Raw genomic sequence first — 22319 nt, 5'->3', positions numbered from 1 at the left:
GATCCTCTTATGCCAAAAGGTCTAGAGGTGCATCAAATGAGCACTGCAACTGTATGTTATTAGCTTGGGACTTTCTTCATCTATCTCTGAGTTGTGAAGAATATGTATTAAAGTTGTAACAACCAACAAGAATGCACTTTTATGTAGAAATCCATGATTAAATCGAGTCTTCCTGACTAGTGATTTAAATCAATTTGATTTAAATCAAATCCACCGTGAACTTTACACACAAAATAAAAGAAGGCCCCTTGGCAAAGAAAAATCCTTTGTTCCTTGTATAAACATGCAGAGAACAGGTATTGCACAGGAGCCTAGAAAATATTCAATTAAAACTATGGAAGTCAGAGTGCAAACATAAGTCTGAAAGTAGTCCATAGTTGGATCCATCTATTTATGTTTACAGATTATTATTATTATATCCATAACCTCCTTAGGTTTCTGTCCTGGTAGGTGAGGATTCATCTTGCCACAAAAGGAGAGAGAAAGTGTGGAAAGTATATTTTATAGGTAACAGCAAGAGGGCTAGGTATGTTCAAGGAAAGGTGGAAATACCTCCTCCTCCTCTCTCTCTCTCTCTCACACACACACACACACACACACACACACCCACCATTAGTCAACAAAAAAAAACCCGTGTATTTAATTCCCTGAAAAATAGAATTACCCATTCTTCTAACCAAACGTCATTATCGGGAAGTACAGTCACACTCTGTTTGCAGCCAACCTGGGAGTTATGCATGAGCAATGAAGACAGGATAGGACCCAAATGAGGACATGCTTATAACTACCAAAGCTCAATTAAGTACCTTGACTGAGAAGAAAAAAGGGATTTTATTGGGTGGTTTTTTTTGTTTTTTTTTTTTTTGCTCTTCAATGTAGACTGTACAGTTAGGTAATTTCAGGTAATCTTTTTTGGGAATAACAGTTGGGAAAAATAAATTGGTATGAAAGTTATGCAGCTTGAAATGCAACCATTATATTTAGATCATCATTCTGTTCAGAATTAACAGAAATCAAAAGCTTATTTTGGAGGCAAATGGAAATATGAAAAGCATTAAGCTGTAAAACAGAAGAACAAGGAAAACATTCCAATACTTTGGGCAATGGTCTGCCTAGGAAAATGTCCAACTATTGATACTTTTTTTTGGCAGGAGACTAGTGTAATCAGAGAAGATACATTTACATCCACTTGTGACACTACTGAGCTAGAAAACAGATATTTTTACACTCTGAGCATGTTGTGACTGGAATCTGTGAGAATAGGTCGTTTCTATTTTCTGTTTTAATCAATTGAGTCTTTGTCTTTAACTCCTTCCAGATGACTTACTACCAGCAACGCATTATTGACTTCCCAAACATTTTTTTACACAATTGGCACACCTTCAGAGAAGAAAGCTTTAGAAAATTATGCTGGACCAGCTGCAGGGTTAAGAAAGCAAGGGTTTTGCAAGCAGGTGGTGAGAAAACTTCTAGAAAATCCCTTTCCTTTTGGTTTGTATTATTTTCTTAGGGCATAACGGGTCATTAATGATTTGCCACCACAATTCCATGGATATCACTGCACAGGCAGGACAGGCATATAATAGTTATTTCGGGTGGGTTATCTTCCTTTGAAGCATCCAGTATTGGCTGCTTCCAAAGACGTGATGGTGAACTTGATGGACCATCCGTTTGTCCTAGGATAGCAAAGTCCTAGGTTCCTATACTCTCAGAATCTGAAAATAGAGAGGAAAGTAACCTAATCGCTCTTCCTTGCAGTATCTTTTCTAGAGTTTTGTGCAAGTGTAATGAAAGAAGTATGTGAGCTTTATAATAAATTTAGTAGCCATGAAGAACAACAGTTCCCATGGTCAGTTTGCAGAAGTGCCAATTAAAAATCTTTTTATTTGTAAATTAGGCGCATAAGTCAATAAGACGTAGAAACATGGAACCCCACAATGCATTTTTCAGATTTCCTTTGACTGATCTGGGGATCTCAGAAAGACACATTTGCACATTCTGCAGATCAGCTGTAAAGACTGCTATGGAAATGATACAAAATAGTCCTAGCTTGACATTTAGAAAGCCAGCAAGGGGATTTAGACACACAATTTGGTTAAATCCCCTAGTCACCTTTGAAAACATCAACCTTAGTGAATATAACAATGCTTGTCGAAGGTTTAATTGATACTTTTGAATAATCAACAGCACCATCGCTGAAGTCAAACAATGGGAGCTGTGTGTGGGGAATGACTAAAGAACTCTTTTCTCGAAATAGTTCTACTCTTTCTCATCCCCTTTCTACCCAAGTGATATGAAATAATCATTTACCTTTTAGCCCCAATATACCACTTTAATGGTATATCTCAGTAAACAAATATTTGCAAACTCCCACCATGCTGCTCATGTGATTGGTGACACTGATCTTTTTCCTGCTCAAGCTCATCCTCAGTGTCCATCCCTCCTGCTGCTTTGGCTGACCTCATTAGCTTCTCTCCGCTTCTGCTTTACCATCTACTTCTCTCCTGTTATTGCTCCCAGCAGTTCAGCTCCTGCACTTTCCTGCCTGACCTATCGCCAACTACCTGTCCAATTCTTTATGCCTGCAGCTCAACAGCCATCTCTCACTTGCTTTCTACTGTTTGACAGTCTCTTTTTCCCTCTCACACAGGCCAAAATTTTCCTCAATTTAAAAAAAAAGCTAATTGCTAGATAATAGTCTTTAAACTCTTTGTTCCAAACAGACCACATCCATTATGTAATTATTTTTTAAAAGTGGTATATGCCTTATAACCAGGCAGGCAAATTACTGAGGGTCAGTATTCTCATATTTATATTCCCAACAAGTTAGCATAATATTTTTTTTTCCTATAAAACAGACAGGGTGGAACCTTTTTATTCCTGGCACTGCATGTTGAAGTGATTCTCTATCCATTACTAAATAATATCCTATTTTGTTTAAGGACATGAAACACTGTTTGAATTTTATTATATATTCAGGAAAGTAGGACGTACTTTATAAAACAGTTACATTTCTAGTTCAGTCAGCAAGATAAATTGTTTCCAGATTATTTCATTGAAATAACTACTCAGTTTTTAACCACAAAATGACAAGTTACTGTTGCCAAATGTTAAAATCTTATTTTTGCTCTTTATTTTTATTTTATTTTATTTTTGCTTTGGAGTCACTTTGCCAGTGACAGAATTTATTTCAATTGAATCATATACAGAACCCATTGTACTGAGCACTCTATATATCTAATCATTTAGGGCCAGATCCAAACCCATTAAAAGTCAATGAAAGTCTTTGACTTCTGGAGTTTTGACCCATATTGCACTCTTCACCCCAGCATACAAACACCTTTTAGAATGACCACCCTCACACTATAAAGGCCCATGACGCAACTACTGTTCTAAAATGTGGTCCAGACTACGAAAAAGTTTGACAATCTCTGATATACAGGTACACACACCTTTTATCATCTGAGCCTAGGCATTTGACATACATAAGCAAAATCTTCTGACTTCCCTATTGCCTCAGCACAACCCCTATCTAATGAATGAAACGAATGAAATAAAATAAATAAAACCTGACCTCTCAGCTGTACATAAGATGGCATCATAATCAAGGAGAGAGAAAAGAGGAAGTTACTCACCTTGTGCACTAACAATGGTTCTTTAATGTGTCTCTCTCTATGGCCTGGTCTACACTGAGGGGAGGGCGGGAGGAATCGATCTAAGTTACGCAACTTCAGCTACGTGAATAACGTAGCTGAAGTCGATGTACTTAGATCTACTTACCACAGTGTCTTCACTGCAGTAAGTCAACGGCTGACACTCTCCCGTCGACTCCACCTGCGCCTCTCGCCCTGGTGGAGTATTGGAGTCGACGGGAGAGCGCTCAGTGGTCGATTTATCGTGTCTAGACTAGACGCGATAAATTGACCTTCATTGGATCAATCGCTGCCCATCGATCCAGTGGGTAATGTAGACAAGCCCTATGGGTGCTCTGCTGTAGGAGTATCTGCATCCCTACCCCTCTAACTGGAGATTTTAGGTAACAGTGTCCATTCATACCGCATGTGCGTTCTCCCTCCCTTGTGGTCTGCCCCCAGTTTTCTTCTCTACCGCAGAGCCCCGAATTGAGAACTCTGAAGTAAACAGTAGGAGGTCGGTTGTGGAGCACCCATAGGGAGACACATCTCAAAGAACCATCGTTACTGCACAAGGTGAGGAACTTCCTCTTCAAGTAGCGTCCCTATGGGTGCTCCATTGTAGGTGACTTCACAGCAGTAGTGCCTCATTGGGGGCTGGGTCTTCTGAGTGGAGTCCATTATTGCAGAGAATACTGTGGATCTGAAGATGGCACTGAAGGCCAAGGCTCCAATGAACGAATAGTGTTCCATGAAAGTATGGGCAGAAGTCCAAGTTGCTGCTCTGTGAATTTCTGAGATAAGTACATCTTTAAGGAATGTGACCAAGGTATAGATTGACCTCATGGAGTGCATACAGATTCTGGACAGGTTGTGCCTTTGGTAAGAGTGATGAATGCAAATGGGGACCCACTTGGATAATCTTTGAACCAATGTGCAGAACTTTGGATCTTTCCGCTAAGGAGAGGAAGAGCTTAGGAGACTTTCTGAAGTCCCTAGTCCTGTCCAAGTAAGATACCAGCACTCTTCTAAAATCTAGCATGTTTAAAATTGCCTTTCTTTTGTGACAATGTGGTTTTGGGGGCGGGGGTCAGTTTTCCTCTGTGTAGCAACAGGTCTTTCACTTGTGACAGCATTCCACTTCTAAACCTTGAAACCAAGAAGGAGCCAAGGCTGGAGGTGGAGGATCCACAAGTTGGGGTGAAGGATCTGTCCGTCGCTTTGAGAGGGCAGGTGAGGAATGGGCCGAAGAGGAACCACAGGACATACCCCCATCTGTGCCAGGTAAGGGAACCAAACTTACCTTGGCCAGGAAGGGGCAATCAGAATGACTCTCTTATTGTCTCCTTGTATTTTCAACAGGATCTTGGATAGCAGAGGAAATGGGGAAAAGGTGTATAAAAGTTCCCTGTGTCAATGGAGCTGTACCCATTGAAATAAGGGCTGAATTAGGCTATTTGTTTACCTTAAAGTTATAATCCTTACAATAAGAGGAATTTTATTTTTTATTAAATTTTATTAAATTTCCAATAAAAAAAGATAACCTATTTTGGTGACATATAATGTTTCACTTTGGAAAAAAGTCTGGTGAATGAGGTAAGGCCTTTGATTGGGTCAATAAAAGTTGCAGTTTAAAAAAAAATCATGTTACTATTTGGATTAACTCAGTGTATTTCATGCAAATTAAATACTGAGAGAGACACACTAAAGCCACTTGTTTTCTGTATGACCTATTGTACTCTATCAGGAAATCTATGAATTCCACACAAGTCATAACCTTTTTCTACTAATTCTGCAATGTACAATGCACATTCCTTATCAGACAAGGCACAGATGAACTGAAGTGAATAAAAAAAAAACAAAAACAGATATAAGTAATTTTTACAATAGAAAATGTCTTCGGTCACTGAACAGTAGTGATAAGATATTAGTAAAACAGAGGAAGAAAATGTAGGATTCTATTTGTTTACATTAAGATATTTTAAATTATTTTCATGAATCCATCTCCAGAGGTTTTAGTTTAGCAGAATAAGTAATGGCATTATTTTGAGGTCATTTTTAGTAAAGCAGAGCAAATACTTCCTTAATCAGTTTATTTATATCCAGTCAAAGTAGTTAAAAGGTACTAGTTTACGTAATTTGAATAGTTTTACAGTCTACTTCCTATGTAAATACTATTTGAAGACCTGGTAAGATAACACTTCTCATTATGATGGGAAAGATGTCTGGGAGACGCAAGTTTTAACATGCAAAAACAATTCTGTATTTACCCGGCTGTTTATTTGTGGCTTCTTTCGTCACAACAGGTCTCCAGCTGTTTTCTCTGGAGCTTTCACAAACCCAGCAATAATTTGCTGGAATCTCTCTTCCTTTTTTTCAGAGAAATAGCTCAAACTATTTTTTTTTTTTTAAATCTCTACTCTCATTGAAAAGTCCTTTCCCTAGTTTGCCTTGTAAGGAAGCAAACTAATGTTAGCAACAGCTTACAGGGATGAATGATTTGACATCATTTATGGCAAGTGAAAACTTTTCATAGTCTTTCAGAGTGTGGTCTAGGCTTCTGTTCTTTCGCATTAAACGGATTTTGTGGTTCATATGAACAAAAAAAATCAAAATCATAACTGACTTTAAGAAGTTTTGTTGTATATTCATGTATATGGAGTTTACCTCCAGGAACCAGATGCATACCTATTTAAACTACTGTAGATACTCTATAAAACACTTTAACCTAGTGTCAAAGTTCAATGTTATTACAATATAAGACTAATATTAAAGATAACCGCTATTGAGCTATCTGTTCTCACTAAGGTCTTGTCTACACTACGAAATTAGGTCAATTTATAGAAATCGGTTTTGTAGAAAACGTTTTTATACAATCGATTATGAGTGTCCCCACACAAATGCTCTAAGTGCATGTAGTCGGCGGAGTGTGTCCACAGTACCAAGGCAACCGTCGACTTCCGGAGCTTTGCACTGTGGGTAGCTATCCCACAGTTCCCGCAGTCTCCGCCACCCATTTGAATTCTGGGTAGAAATCCCAGTGCCTGATGGGGCTAAAACATTGTTGCGGGTGATTCTGAGTACATAACATCAGGCCCCCCTTCCCTCCCTCTGTGAAAGCAAGGGCAGACAATCATTTTGCGCCTTTTTTCTTGAGTTACCTGTGCAGACGCCATACCACAGCAAGCATGGAGCCCGCTCAGCTAACTGTCACCGTAGGTCTCCTGGGTACTGGCAGATGAGGTACTGCATTGCTACACAGCAGCAGTTTATTACCTTTTGGCAGCAGACAGTGCAGTAAGATTGGTAGACGTCGTTGACATAGTCCAGGGTGCTCTTTTAACCGACCTCACGCCTGGGCAAACGTGGGAGTGACTTAAGCAGGTCATTTCCCTTTTAAGTTTTGTCTCATGGAGATTCAGTCCTACCTGCAGTGCACTGTCTTTTAACCTGCAGCCAGCAGAAGATGATGGCCAACAGTCATACTGCACCGTCTTCTGTCGAGCACCCAGGAGATGACGATGGCTAGCGGTCATACTGCACAGTCTGCTGCCAGCAAGATGTATAAAGATAGATGAAGTGGATCAAAACAAGAAATAGATTTGTTTTGTATTCATTTTCTCCTCACTCCCTCCATGAAATCAACAGCCTGCTAAACCCAGTTTTGAGTTCTATTCTTGAGGTTTTGAGTTCTATCCTTGAGGGGGACATTCTATTTCTCGCAAAGCCACCCCCTTTGTTAATTTTAATTCCCTGTAAGTCAACACCGTAAGCCATGTTGTCAGTCGCCCCTCCCTCCACCAGAGCAACGGCAAACAATCGTTTTGCGCCCTTTTCCCTGGATTGCCCGAGCAGGAGCAGACGCCATAGCGCAGCAAGCATGGAGCCCGTTCAGCTCACCACAGCAGTTATGACCACTGTAAACACCTCGCACATTATCATGCAGTGTATGCAGAACCAGCACCTGAAAAACCAGGCGAGGAGGCGGCAGCAGCGTGGTGATGAGGACATGAACAAACTTTTCTCTAAAATTGCGTTCCCCCGCAATTTGGAGATCCTGGTGTTAATGCGGCAGGCTAATGCCACGGAAGGCCGATCTGGGCCCGGGAAACAAGCACAGAGTGGTGGGACCGCATAGTGTTGCACGTCTGGGATGATTCCCAGTGGCTGCAAAACTTTCGCATGCATAAGGGCACTTTCAATGGAACTTTGTGACTTGCTTTCCTCTGCCCTGAAGCGCAAGAATACCAAGATGAGAGCAGCCCTCACAGTTCACAAGCGAGTGGCAATAGCCCTGTGGAAGCTTGCAATGCCAGACAGCTACCGGTCAGTCAGTAACCAATTTGGAGTGGGCAAATCTACTGTGGGGGTTGCTGTGATGCAAATAGCCAACACAATCATTGAGCTGCTGCTATCAAAGGTAGCGACTCTGGGAAATGTGCAGGTCATACCAGATGGCTTTGCGGCAATGGGATTCTCTAACTGTGGAGGGGCTATAGACGGAACGCATATCCCTAACTTGGGACCGGACCAGAGCAGCCAGTACATAAACCACAAGGGGTACTTTTCAATGGTGCTGCAAGCACTGGTGGATCACAAGGGACGTTTCACCAACATCAATGTGGGATGGCCAGGAAAGTTTCATGACGCTCGTGTCTTCAGGAACTCTGGTCTGTTTAAACAGCTGCAGGAACGGATTTACTTCCCAGACCAGAAAATAATTGTTGGGGATGTTGAAATGCCTATAGTTATCCTTGGGGATCCAGCCTACCCCTTAATGCCATGTCTTATGAAGCCGTACACAGGCACCCTGGACAGTAGTCAAGAGCTGTTCAACTATAGGCTGAGCAAGTGCAGAATGGTGGTAGAGTGTGCATTTGGATGTTTAAAGGGTCGCTGGCACAGTTTACTGACTTGCTCAGACCTCAGCGAAACCAATTTCCCATTGTTATTGCTGCTTGCTCTGTGCTCCACAATCTCTGTGAGAGTAAGGGGGAGATGTTTATGGCGGGGTGGGAGGTTGACGGAAATCGCCTGAATATGCGCAGCCAAACACCAGGGCGGTTAAAGAGCACAGCAGGAAGCGCTGCGCATCAGAGAAGCTTTGAAAACCAGTTTCATGACTGGCCAGGGTACTGTGTGACACTTCTGTTTGTTTCTCATTGATGAAACCTCCCCCCCCCCCCCCGTTTGACTCTAATTCCCTGTAAGCCACCCGCCCTCCTGCCTTCGATCACAGCTTGCTTGCAAAGGAAATAAAGTCACTATCATTTTAAAAACATGTATTCTTTATTAATTGATCATAAAAATAGGGAGATAACTCACAAGGTAGCCTGGGTAGGGTATGGGAGGAGGGTAGGAGGGAAGGAAAAGGCCACTTTAAAACTTGTTGAATGACAGCCTTCTGTTGCTTGGGCCGTCCGCTGGGGTGGAATGGTTGGGTGCCCGGAGCCTCCCACCCCGCATTCTTGGGCTTTTGGGTGAGGAGGCTATGGAACTTGGGGAGGAGGGAGGGCGGTTAAGCAGGGGCTGCAGCGGCAGTCTGTGATCCTCCTGCCGTTCATGAACCTCTACCAGACACCGGAGCATGTCCGTTTGATCCCGCAGTAGCCCCAGCATTGCCTCATGCCTCCTCTGATCTTCCTGCCTCCACCTCTCCTCACATTCATTGGCCACTGTCCTGTACTCTGCTATTGTGTCCCTCCACACAGCTCTGTCAGTGCCGGACGACTGCATGAGCTCAGAGAACATTTCATCGCGCATGTGTTTTTTGCACCGTCTTATCTGAGATAGCCTCTAGGACGGAAGAGGGAGGCTTGAAACATTTGCAGCTGCTGGAGGAAAAAAAGGGAGTGAAGTATTTTAAAAGATGCATTTTACAGAACAATGGCTATACTCTTTCACGGTGAACAACACTATTCACATTACATAGCACATGTGATTTTTGGTACAAGGTCACATTTTGCATCTTATATTGAGTGCCTGTGGCTTTGGTGTTAGAGATCACACACACAGGGCCGGGCAACAGAATTTGGCTTGCAGGCGGCCATGGTAAGCCATAGTCTTTCAGCTTCTGCAACCTTCATAACAGCAGCGCCCTCCTCTCCCAGACCAAGCAAAGCCCATTGAGTTGGCCATTTAGTGCTGCAGTTTTCCTGTTAACATGCAGCAGCAGAAACCAAACTAACCCCCTTCCCCCATCCAATTCTCTGGGATGATCGCTTTTCCCCTCCCCCCACTGCCTGGCTGGTATCAGGGAAGATCCCTGCTAGCCAAACAAGAACAGCTCAGTGCCAATGGCCCCCCCACCCACCGCGTGGCTAACTGCGGGGAGGATTTCTTCTCAGCCACAGGCAAACAGCCCAGTAGGAAAAGGCACCTCTGAATGTCCCTTTAATTAAATTCCCCTATTTCAACTAGGTTACCATGAACAATGTCACTCTCCTAAGGATAAACACAGAGAGATAAAGAATGGATGTTGCTTGAATGCCAGCAAACACCGGGACCATACGCTGCGCGACTTTATCATGCAATGATACCAGATTACTTGCTATTCGCATGGCGTGGTAAAGTGTCCTACCATGGAGGATGGAATAAGGCTGCTCTCCCCAGAAACCTTCTGCAAAGGCTTTTAGAGCACTTCAAGGAGAGCTACATGGGAGATGTCCCTGGAGGATTTCTGCTCCATTCCCAGACACGTTAACAGACTTTTCCAGTAGCAGTTCTGGCCACAAATGCATCCCAAGTCCTCAGGGCTACTTAATCATTAAAAATGCTTGTTTTTATAACAACATGTATTATATTTAAAAAGGTACACTCACCAGAGGTCCCTTCTCTAGCTTTGTTGTGTTGGGAGGGTATTTCAGTCAGGGTGATAAAAAGATCCTGGCTGTCGGGAAGAACGGTCTGCGGTGTGCTCTCCTGAAGCTCATCCTTCTCCTCATCTTCCCCATCTGCAAAATCCTCAGCCATGGCGGATAGTACCCCATCATCGGAGTCCATGGACAGGGGTGGGGTAGTGGTAGCGGCCCTCCCTAAAATTGCATGCAGCTCAGCGTAGAAGCGGCATATCTGGGGCTCTGTCCTGGAGCGTCTGTTTGATTCTTTGGTTTTCTGGTACGCTTGTCTGAGCTCCTTAAGTTTCACGCGGCACTGTGTTCCGTCCCTGATGTAGCCTCTGTCCCTCATGGCCTTCGAGATTTTTGAAATGTTTTGGCATCTCGTCTTTTGGAACATAGTTCTGATAGTACGGATTCTTCTCCCCATACAGCGATAAGATTCAGTACCTCCGTTCAGTCCATGATGAAGCTCTTTTTTGATTCTGGGACTGCATGGTCACCTGTGCTGATGAGCTCGCCTGGCCAAACAGGAAATGAGATTCAAAAGTTCCCGGGGCTTTTCCTGTACATCTGGCCAGTGCATCCAAGTTCAGAGTGCTGTCCAGAGCAGTCACAATGGTGCACTGTGGGATAGCTCCCAGAGACCAATACCTTTGAATTGCATCCACACTATCCCTAATTCGAAACGGCGATGTCGATTTCAGCGCTAATCCCCTCATTGGGGAGGAGTACAGAAATCGGCTTTAAGAGCCCTTTATGTCGAAAAATGGCTTCATTGTGTGGACGGGTGCAGGGTTAATATGGATTTAACGCTGCTAAATCTGACAAACTCCTAGTGTAGACCAGGCCTAAATTATATTAATTCAATCCTGATTTGATGTAATCTATCACTAGGCACACAACTATCTTGTACATGAAAACGAGTGAATTTAAAGATGGAAATTGAAGTTAAATGATGGTTTTCAATATATGGCTAAAGCAGAGTTCCTTATATCAGAATGGAAGGCAGAACAAAAAAAATATTTTTAATTGTGGACCTCAGTCTAGACCAGAGGTCAGCAACCTTTGGTACATGGCGCATCAGGGTAAACCGCTGGCGGTCTGTGAGACATTTTGTTTACATTGACTGTCCACAGGTACAGCCCCCCCGCAGCTCCCAGTGGCCGCAGTTCACTGTTCCAGGCCAATGGGAGCTGCGAGAAGCAGTGCAGGCCGCAGGGACATGCTGGCTGCCGCTTTCCACAGCTCCCATTGGCCGGGAACAGTGAACCACAGCCACTGGGAGCTGCAGGGGGCCATGCCTGCGAACGGTCAACGTCAGCAAAATGTCTCACGGCCCGCCAGTGGATTACCCTGATGGGCTGCGTGCTGAAGGTTACTGACCCCTGGTCTAGAACATAAGGACCATAAGGTTCAGACGAAGAGTCCACCTACCTCAGTGTCTTTTCTTGTGACAGTAGCCAGTGCCAGATTCTTCAGAGAGATTGAACAGAACAGGGCAATTTCAAGTGATCCATCCCCCGTCATCCAAACCCAGTTTCTGGCAGTTAGAGGTTTAGTGACACCCGAAGCATAGGGTTGTGTCCCTGACTATCTTGGCTAATAGCCATTGACAGACCTATCCTCCAACTTATCCAATTCTTTTCTGAACCCTGTTTGGCATGCTTCCTGCTTCGGATGCACTTAAACATTTGCTGTCAGTTTTCATGTATTTAGTTAGTTTCTCTTCAAATTCTCTCTTGGCCTGCCTTATTATACTTTTGTATTTGACTAGCTCCTTTTCTCCTTTCTATTCTTCTCATTAGGATTTAACTTTTCATTTTTAAAGGATAGCTTTTTGCCTGTAACTGCCTCTTTTACACTACTGCTTAGCCATGGTGGCATTTTTTTTATTTTTGTATTTGGGGTATACATTTAGTTTGAGCCTCTGTCGTGGTGTTTTTAAATAGTCTCTGTGCAGTTAGAAGTCTCTGTGCAGTTCACCCTTGTGACCATTCCTTTAAATTTCCATTTAACTAGCTGGAATTGTGTTGTCTGTGGGATGTGAGCCATTTTGCCAGTAAGGTCAATGAGCTCATATCCTCCTTCCAGTACTAGTCATATCTAGTACAACACATAGTAAATGGTATTAGTCAAGAAGGATCCAGAACTGATGGTTCAACAACCACACTATACTTTTAAGACCACACCCTGCCACCATTGCATGGGCTAAAATTCCATTAGAGTAATGGGAGTTTGAGGCATTACTCAATGGCCAAGTATGTGAAGTTATATTTATCCCAGTGTAGAATTGAATCTGAATGCAAGATCAGTTGAGGAAACTTACTCTATAATGGATTTTGATTACTACAGCTTTACTCATATGATAGAAATAAATACAGACTTAGGGGGAACCTAATGCTAGAAAAGTTAGTCTACTACTAAAAATGAAAGCAGAGACATTTTGAAGAAGCTATTCCATTTCTTTGAACCAGCTATAGAAGAATATCCACAGTTATAAAATACTGGCAATTTTTGCAGCCACAAATTCCATGTCAAGTAGTTCTTTAGAAGCCGCAACATCAAATACAATTTCCCCCAGTCCTTTTGTGGCTTCAGGCTTGGTTATCAGACCTGACAGAAAATATCACGAAGATACTGACAAGCCATGACAGGTCACTATAAAGTTTGGCATAAACAGACACTAATCTTCTTTTTCAGATCTTTATAGTCACTAGGTTTCAGAGTAGCAGCCGTGTTAGTCTGTATTCGCAAAAAGAAAAGGAGTACCCGTGGCATCTTAGAGACTAACAAATTTATTAGAGCATAAGCTTTCGTGAGCTACAGCTCACTTCATAGTCACTAGGAATCACAGATCTTATATTAAAACAATCTGGGATTTATAGAATTACCTTTAAAGGTACCTAAAAGGTACCTGTTGTCACACAATGTCATCCTACTGACAATATGCCAAAATATAACTCAAATGCAGACATGTCTTCAAATAGTACCTGAAAATCTGCCATTCACACTGTTCTTGACTATGCTACCAGATTTTTCTTCATATACGTTCTCTAATGATTCCCCCCCTTTTGCGTGTAGGGGGCAAGGGGGGACGGGGCGGAAAATGGGACATTGACACAAGTTGGCCTGGTAGAGGTGATTCATTAACATCTGTTTTTTTAATTATATTTAAAAAGCCTATACAATCTGCAATAAGTTGTACACTTATTGACAACTTCAAAGGAAGTTATGTGCAGGGTTCTTCCCAGGTGGAGCAGTTCACAGGACTGGGATTTTAGAATGTAAACTTTGTCAGGTAAAGAATGACTTGCAATCCAACCCTGAGTAGGGCCTCTGGTCACTACTGTAATGTAATTAAATACAATAACAGTGCAAGATGACAAATCTGCTTTTGTGAAGGAATATATTCATTTTTTAAAACAACAGATCCAACAAATAAGTTTAGAGCAAGCACATGCCAGTTAAATCTTACTAGTTTCATTTCCTTTTTGTGGATTGAGAGAGTTTCCCCTGCCACTTCCATAGTAGTTCATCCAGAAGGGGAATTTTGGTTTTTTTTGTGGAGCAAGGGTAAAGTGAGAGGAGAAGGTTGCAAGTCAGACTTCCTCAATTTCCAGGGTGGATTGATTTATATCAAAATGATTGAAATAATCAATCATCATGATTTAAATCAACAAGCAGGAAACTTTGATTTAAATCATCCATTTTAATCATGTTTTGCATTTGTACTTTGTTATTGTCCCAAAGAAAAATTTATCCTCATTGGTTGGTAACCATTAACACATGACAGGTTTCAGCTGATTTGCAACTAAATATAGCCTTTACACTAACTTTGCTGCCTTTGTGTGTGTGCTAACAAGGATTCACTATATCTCTTCATATTTGTTTAAACAATTATATAGCTTAACATACATGTATTCCAATTCTTAATGTTCACCTCTTTTTTCTGTTAAAACATGGTAAATCATACATTTTTATTTACTAGATGATAACTAATATTTTACTTGTGATTTGTATCAAGCTCTATTGGGATGGAAATTCAAATTAATTAACTATGCATAAAAACCAGCATTTTAATTTTTATTAAAGTAAGTTAAGTACGGTGGATACATAAGAATTTTTTTTTATCAAAGTATGTTTTACATTTAAAACTAACAGATTTATTAAACAAAGAAAGTATTAACTGTAGCTAGTAAACTGAACTGATTGTTTCTGGTCACCATGTCCTTCAAGATTTTATAACTAGTAGATCTCATCCTATCATGCCTAGTTTTTATTCATAGATTGGAAGAGGAAAACAAGCTTTCATACTTTTTCAACTCCCAATTGATTTCTTAACTTTGAATGAACTAGCTGAATAAAGTGAAATTAAGAAAATATTCTCTCTACTCCTTCAGAAAAGGTTATTGCTGTCAAAAAGGTGGTTTAGAAATTCAGCAAACACTGGTTTCTAATACTTAGTCAGTGACTGCTGTCAGTTTAGTTGTTTGACCTTCTTTGAAATTTGATAACAAGCTTGTACTATTTCATTTACATTATTTTAACAGATTATAACAAATTTAGGCCTTAATATAGATTGTCAATTTCAAATTAAACTTCACTTATTAAAAATAAACTCTGTATTTAATTTAAATTTGATAAAAATCAGATTTTTTTTAATTGAATTAATTGATTTAAAATCATCTATTTTTATCCATCCTGGGGAAAAAGGAAGAAAAAATGTCATCTGTGCAAAGTCATTGTCTTCTGGGAATTACTTCCAAGATACCGGAGGAAGCAGACTTATTGATCCCTTTTGGGTCTACGATCAACAAAATAATTTTATCTCTGTGTTACACCTAAATTTCAGATTTCAGAGTAGCAGCCGTGTTAGTCTGTAGTCACAAAAAGAAAAGGAGTACTTGTGGCACCTTAGAGAGTAACAAATTTATTAGAGCATAAGCTTTCGTGAGCTACAGCTCACTTCATCGGATGCATTTGGTGGAAAAAAACAGTGCATCCGATGAAGTGAGCTGTAGCTCACGAAAGCTTATGCTCTAATAAATTTGTTACTCTCTAAGGTGCCACAAGTACTCCTTTTCTTTTTACCTAAATTTCAGTTTACAACTAAAAGGTATGATGTATCAGACACTGATACTTTGATTCCACCCCCATACCGCTGTTGTCCCCTTTTACAATTAGATCTGAATTCTAACTTTTAACACAGTAAATTATTTGTAACTTCACAGAGTCCAGTTTTGTAATTTATATCAAGCCAATTATTATGGATAGTGTTGATTATGGGTCAGAACGCCTGTCTCTTTCTTCCTCTGTATTTTTAAGCCTATTCCAGACACTAGACTGGCTTATGCATTTGGTTTTCCCTTTTTCACCCATGCTCCCCTAACATGGGCATGCATACTTTTGAAGTGAGAATCAAAGTAATGCATGTCTATAAGCTAAATGCCACACGTGTTTTTTATGTATCATTCTGTTTGTATTTATGATAATACTTAGCTACTTAAGGAAGTTAACTACCTGACCCCCCTTACAAAACAATGAAAAGTGCTTCTGCTAGTGAAGGATACAATCAGAAGTCAAGTTTGAAATGTATAGCTTTGGTGATATACTGAACTGCAAAACCATTAGGAAAGTTTCTGGAAGTGAACAATGGAATGTATTTGTAATCTTCATATCCCCAAACTTTGCACAAGAATTGTATTGCAGGATGATATGAAATATGACAAGTTTCAGGGGGATTGGTTTGGTTTTTTTGGTGTAATCAAAAGATGGTGGTTTAGAGTCAGGCTTATAACAGGTAGCAATTTAAAACTCAATAAATTAGTACTCCTCCATAACACGTTTAGCGCTGGCAGTCTTCTTAGTCTTGTAGAGGGCACAGAGAAAGGCCTGATCCCTGCAGACAGGGGTTTACTCCAGTGTTTGCAATCAAAGAATTATCACCTTAACACACTGATATATAATGCTGCAGGTTCCTAATAAATCTTCCACATTTTCAAACAATTTGCACCTAGCCCAGAACATGAACTCTCAGTTCCAATAACTAAAGTCAAGAAACTGCCAATTCCACTTAAGAGGTGGATTATCCGGATCCAGGACAGAGATGTCTAGTAACAAAAAATAATAATTGTTAAAATGAAAAGTCTAATTAGTTAAATTATTTTAAAAATCCAGTCATATATAGGAACATATTTAGGTCCCTCTTTTGCAGTTTCCTTTGATACTTGCTACCCTAAATCATAATGAAAGATCTATTTAGCTGGTTTGCTAAAAATACAATGGTAAAATAACCTTTTTCTGTACCAGGACTCTGGAAAAATATATTTGCTAATTTAAAACAAAAATATTCAAAACAAAACAAGTCCCCTCTTTGCAATGAAAAGGGACAAACAGATAGATGATGAATGATATCTAGTCTAAAGCCTTCCACAAATGATTACACCAAAAAGGAAGAGAAAACAATTCAAGCAAACAAAATGGAAACTTTAAATTCTAAGGACCACATTCTGTTCTCAGATGGACCTATGGTTCTTATTATTATTAGAGAGCACAGAATGTAGCCAAAGTATGACCCCTGAAATATGTTGGTCATGTTTGACTTTTTCCTCTCTCTTTGCTCACACATCCAGGCAGTGTCCAATTCTTGCTGCTCCATCCTCAAAAATTTCCAAAAATCCAAGCTCTTCTTTGACTTCATTGAAGTTACTCTGAATTTTCAAAAGTATAAGTGAAAGCAGAATTTGGCCCTCTGTGTCAAAATGTGGTTCTGCTTGGGATAGGAACTGCATCTTCCACGCGTCTATTCTATATTAACATGTAGAGCTAGAACAGCAGTTCCCAGCAGCTGAAGCCCTGATTCCTGGCATCCCCCGCGCGGCTGAAGCCGGGGGAGATGCGGGGCTGAATCCCAGAGCCCCACGCCCTGGTGCTTCCTGTGGGGCAGAAGCCCTGAGCCCATGCTGGGCAGAGTTGGGGACATGGAAGACATTACCCCCACACCTCAAACTGCAGTGCAAGATCAAGGCAGTTCCGGGGCCAGCTCCACATCTCCTCCCTCCCCCACACATCTCTTCTCCCCACCCCCAGGCCAGGTTGGGTTGGGGAGCGTACATTGTGGGGCACCTGCTACTCTGGCTGGTGCCATGGAGCAGGAAGCCACAGCATTCCCTCCTCTCCTGCTCATGCCCCAGGTTGAAGCTGTTTCTCAGCTCCCAGCTCCCTTTGCTCCCACAGAGGCAACCAGTAAGAGCCTCCCGGATGGAGAGACCCAGCTCCACGGCTGGCAGACCCCTTTGGGAACGGACACAGCAGGGGAGTCCTCCCAGCACAAGGCCTCTAATGCCCCTCTCCTTAGACCCTGAGCTACGCCCTCCCTGCACCCTGAGTTACCCCCCGCTCACATGGAGCCCCTAGACACCACCCTCTGTGCACCCAGAGCTATCCCCCTGCCTGCACACAGCTCCAGCTACCCCCCTCAAAAACGTTGAGAATCCCTGCTCTAAAATGATGAGTGCCTTCAACTCCAACTGATGTTTAAAAAAAAGGAAAGTGGCCCACAGCAATTTAAGTCATTTGAATTTTGGCCCCCCCAAAAAATATTTTCATCTTACCAAATTTGCTAAAAAAATGTAACTATGCCTCTTCTGAAATTTCTTTTTTAAAGTGTGATCAGCATCTCAGAGCCACTAGGGAAAGATTCTGATCTTGCTTATGATCTGTGAAAATCCATAAACCATAATGGCTTTATTCAGGATTCACACTGGTGTGACATCAAGGTCTGGCCCAGAGATCAAGGTCTCAGACTTGTTCCAATAGTAGCAGCCAATACCAGTAAAACTGGGAATTCTTGGCTACAGAAAGTAGTTTAAATGTGTGGGATGTCTCAATAGTAACAATTAAAATTAATCATCATAGCCTCAGACAAAGAAATGATCTTATATGTAATACTTTAAAGTGAAACACTAGCTTATTCAGAAATTTCAGATCTGGAATCTGCCTCTGTCAAACACACACTTTTGTTTCCAATGCTTTTTTCTCTTTAGATACGTAACCATAAATACTAATGCATGCAATCCCATTTAATTCACACAAAAAAAGTTTTATGTCCCCCTTTGAAATAAAGTAGGGTAAATTTAACAGCCACGTTCCATCCACATCTCTACTTGTGTTGATTTTGAAACTCTAAGGAAATGCTTAAGTGCAATGGAGGCCAGAACTGAGTCCAATGCCTGTAAACTGGTTATGCTTTATTCATGCTAAAAATACTAAATCTTATTAACAAAATACATCTACAAGCTGTATGAGACAGTAGAGAGGTATTTCTTAAGAATTCATAAGGATCTCTGCAAGTCAATCAGGACAACCCTCTTCCACAGTTTCTTGTTTAATGCATACAATTATTCAAACACCACAAAAACTTTTAATACTTAAAATGATTAGATTACAGCAGACACATGCTATATCTTATTATATTTAACACTGTGAAAATTGTAGGTATTTTGAAAATAAAGACTTCTACTTGGAAATTATTCAGTTTCCTGTTATGGTCTATGGATTCCCTTGAAGCATACATTTTTTAAATGTATATTGAATAATCAATTAAAAGCCAGCTTTAACTTAACTTATTACACTTACAGCCTTTGTGGGATGAATCTGATGATTTTCCAAAATTTATTATCTGTAGAGCCCTGCAAATCTGCTGATATCCGCAGATCACTTTTGCGGATCAGATGCGGATATGGCTCTAATAATTTGTATTACAAGACCCAGTCTAAATCAGGGACCCTATTGCTAGGAGCCAAACAAACATATAGTAAGACACAGTCCCTGCCCTCTTGAGGGCAAAACAGAAACAGAGAGGTGAAGGTACTTGCCCAAGGGCACACAGCTAGTCTGTGGCTATGATCTATACTACGGAGTTAGGTCGAATTTAGCAGCATTAGGTCGATTTAAAAATAACTGTGTCCACACAACCAACTCCGTTCCGTCAACCTAAAGGGCTCTTAAAATCTACTTCTGTACTCCTCCCTAATGAGGAGAACAGCGCTAAAATCAACCTTGCTGGGTCGAATTTGGGGTAGTGCGGATGCAAACTAATGGTACTGGCCTCCATGAGCTATCCCAGAGTGCTCCATTGTGACCGCTCTGGACAGCACTTTGAACTCCAATGCACTAGCCAAGTACACAGGAAAAGCCCCAGGAACTTTGAATTTCACTTCCTGTTTGGTCAGCGTGGTGAACTCATCAGCACAGGTGACCATGCAGTCCCCCCAGAATCGTAGAGCATAGAATGTTTCTATGCTCCCCCTATCATCTCCGTCCCTGAAGTTATCACAGATTAGAAGGTGAAAAAACCCGCACTCGCGATTACATGTTTTCCGAGCTCACACAGTCCTCCTGCTCTGATAGGGCACAACTTAATGCATGGAGGCATTCTGTGGCAGAGGCCAGGAAAGAATTAAGTGAGCGCAAAGAGTGGAGGCAGGACATGATGCTGAGGCTATTGGGGGAGCAAACGGACATGATGAAGCATCTGTTGGAGCTGCAAGAAAGCCAACAAGAGCACAGACCCGCACTGCATCCACTGTATAACTGCCTATCCTCCTCACCATGCTCCATAGCTTCCTCACCCAGACCGCCCAAGAACATGGGGGGGGGGGGGCCGCGGGGGAAGATTCCAGGCACCCAGCCACTCCACTCCAGAGGATGGCCCAAGCAACAGAAGGCAGTCATTCGAACAGTTTGATTTTTAGTGTGGCTACAATAAGCAATGTGGCCTTGTCCTTCCCTCCTCCCCTACCCGACTCGGGCTACCTTGTCCGTTACCTCATTTTTTTTAAATTAATAAAGAACAAATGCATGATTTCAAAACACTAGTTACTTTATTTTGAAGGCGGCAGGGTGCTTGGCTTACAGGGAATTAAAATCAACAAAGGGAGTGGGTTTCATCAAGGAGAAACACACACAACTGTCACACCGAAGCCTGACCAGTCATGAAACTGGTTTTCAAAGCCTCTCTGATGCACAGCATGCCTTGCTGTGCTCTTCTAATCGCCCTGGTGTCTGGCTGCTCGAAATCGGATGCCAGGCCATTTGCCTCAACCTCTCACCCCACCATAAATGTCTCCCCCTTTCTCTCACAGATATTATGGAGCAAACAGCAAGCAGCAATAACAATGGGAATGTTGGTTGAGCTGAGGCCTGATCTAGTCAGCAAACAGCACCAGTGAGCTTTCAAACGTACAAAGGCACATTCTTCCACCATTCTACACTTGCTCAGCCTATAGTTGAACTACTCCTTATTACTGTCCAGGCTTCATGAGCCATGGGAGCAAGGGGTAGGCTGGGGTAGGTACGACCGGGTGGTGCTACCAGCTGGGAGAGCAGCCTGAGACAGAAGCCTCCAGCTTGCATGATATTCCAGGCAGGACTGAATCTCCATGAGACGAAACTTAAAGCTCCCATTCAGTGCTCTAAGAGGAGGATAGCCATATCTGTCCAGGCACTCCTGATCGACCTCACCAAGGTCTGCCAGGAGAACCCAGAAGATATACGACGGCTATCAGTCCTACTGCACCATCTGACGCGAAGGCAAGGAGCTGCTGCTGTGTAGCAATGCAGTACCGCTTCTGCCAGCAGCACCCAGGAGATGTACAGTGACGGGTGAGCTGAGCGGGCTCCATGCTTGCCGTGGTATGGCGCCTGCATGAGTAACCCAGGAAAAAAGGCACGAAACAATTGTCTGCCGTTGCTTTCCTGGAGGGAATGGGGGGGGGGGACCTGATGACATATAGCCAAAACCACCCACGACAATGTTTTTGACCCATCAGGCATTGGGAGTTTAACCCAGAATTCCAATGGGCAGCGGAGACTGTGGCAACTGTGGGATAGCTACCCACAGTGCACCACTCTGTAAGTCGATGCTAGCCATGGTAGTGAGGACACATTCTGCCGACTTAACACACCTAGTGTGGACATATTCAATCGACTCTATAGAATTGGTTTCTAAAAATCGACTTCTATAAAATTGACCTAATTTCGTAGTGTAGACATACCCTAAGACAGGACAACCACCCAGTTCCCCTGATTCCCAGTCTCCTGCCCTATCACTAGACCATGCTGTTTCCCTGAAATTTGATACTTTTGTAAGAAGAACTTTGATCAACATTGAACACAACTCACTGAAATCTCTCAAAATCTATTCATCATCCGGTGAGAAACAAAAGGACACAAACTTACTTCTGCAAAGTCCATTCCAGCAGTCAGTCTTTGTAGCTGTTAACTCCTTATACAAAATGGATTTCCCCCTTTAGTAGATACTGCCCATGACTATTACAGTAACTCCTCACTTAACGTTGTAGTTATGTTCCTGAAAAATGCGACTTTGAGCGAAACTATGTTAAGCGAATTCAATTTCCCCATAAGAATTAATGTAAATGGGGGGTGGGGATTAGGGTCCAGGGAATTTTTTTTTTTTTTTTTGCCAGACAAAAGGCATTTTAAACAATTTTAAACAAGCAACTGGCTGGCAGCCCCTCTACGCCCCTCCCCCCAGGGAGCAGGGAGAAGGCACTGTTCTGCAGGGTCCGTCTGTGGGGGGGGCACGGTGGGGGCTAGGGGAACTGAAAGGGGGTTGCCAGCCGTGGACAAAGCAGGCGGCCAAACATTATAGGGAAGCATTGCACAACTTTAAACGACCATGTTCTGTAATGGAGCAGGGACATAACATTAAAACAACGTTAAGTGAGAGGACGTTAAGTGGGGAGTTATTGTACAAACTGTCCCCAATTATTAAGTAATCAGGTGCACACAAGTGACATGTGGAGCCTTGTTTGTTGCTAGCTGA

General features: G+C 42.0%; 1 protein-coding gene and 1 long non-coding RNA gene across 2 annotated transcripts in view; both read right to left on the bottom strand.

Moving 5' to 3' along the window:
- The window catches only part of ARHGAP42 (Rho GTPase activating protein 42), a 306489-nt gene that overhangs the window by 215696 nt on the left and 68474 nt on the right, over positions 1–22319 (bottom strand). The window lies entirely within an intron of this gene.
- LOC122457885 lies at positions 981–21127 on the bottom strand. The gene is made up of 3 exons (XR_006277586.1): positions 20996–21127; positions 7591–7596; positions 981–993 (listed from the first exon to the last, which is right to left on the bottom strand). It is a non-coding gene; the product is annotated as an uncharacterized LOC122457885 (long non-coding RNA).

The sequence above is a fragment of the Dermochelys coriacea genome, chromosome 1 (assembly GCF_009764565.3).
Source record: "Dermochelys coriacea isolate rDerCor1 chromosome 1, rDerCor1.pri.v4, whole genome shotgun sequence".
Lineage (NCBI taxonomy): Eukaryota > Metazoa > Chordata > Testudines > Dermochelyidae > Dermochelys > Dermochelys coriacea.
Note: the sequence above shows the minus strand (reverse complement) of the source record. Positions and strands in the feature narration are given on the sequence as shown.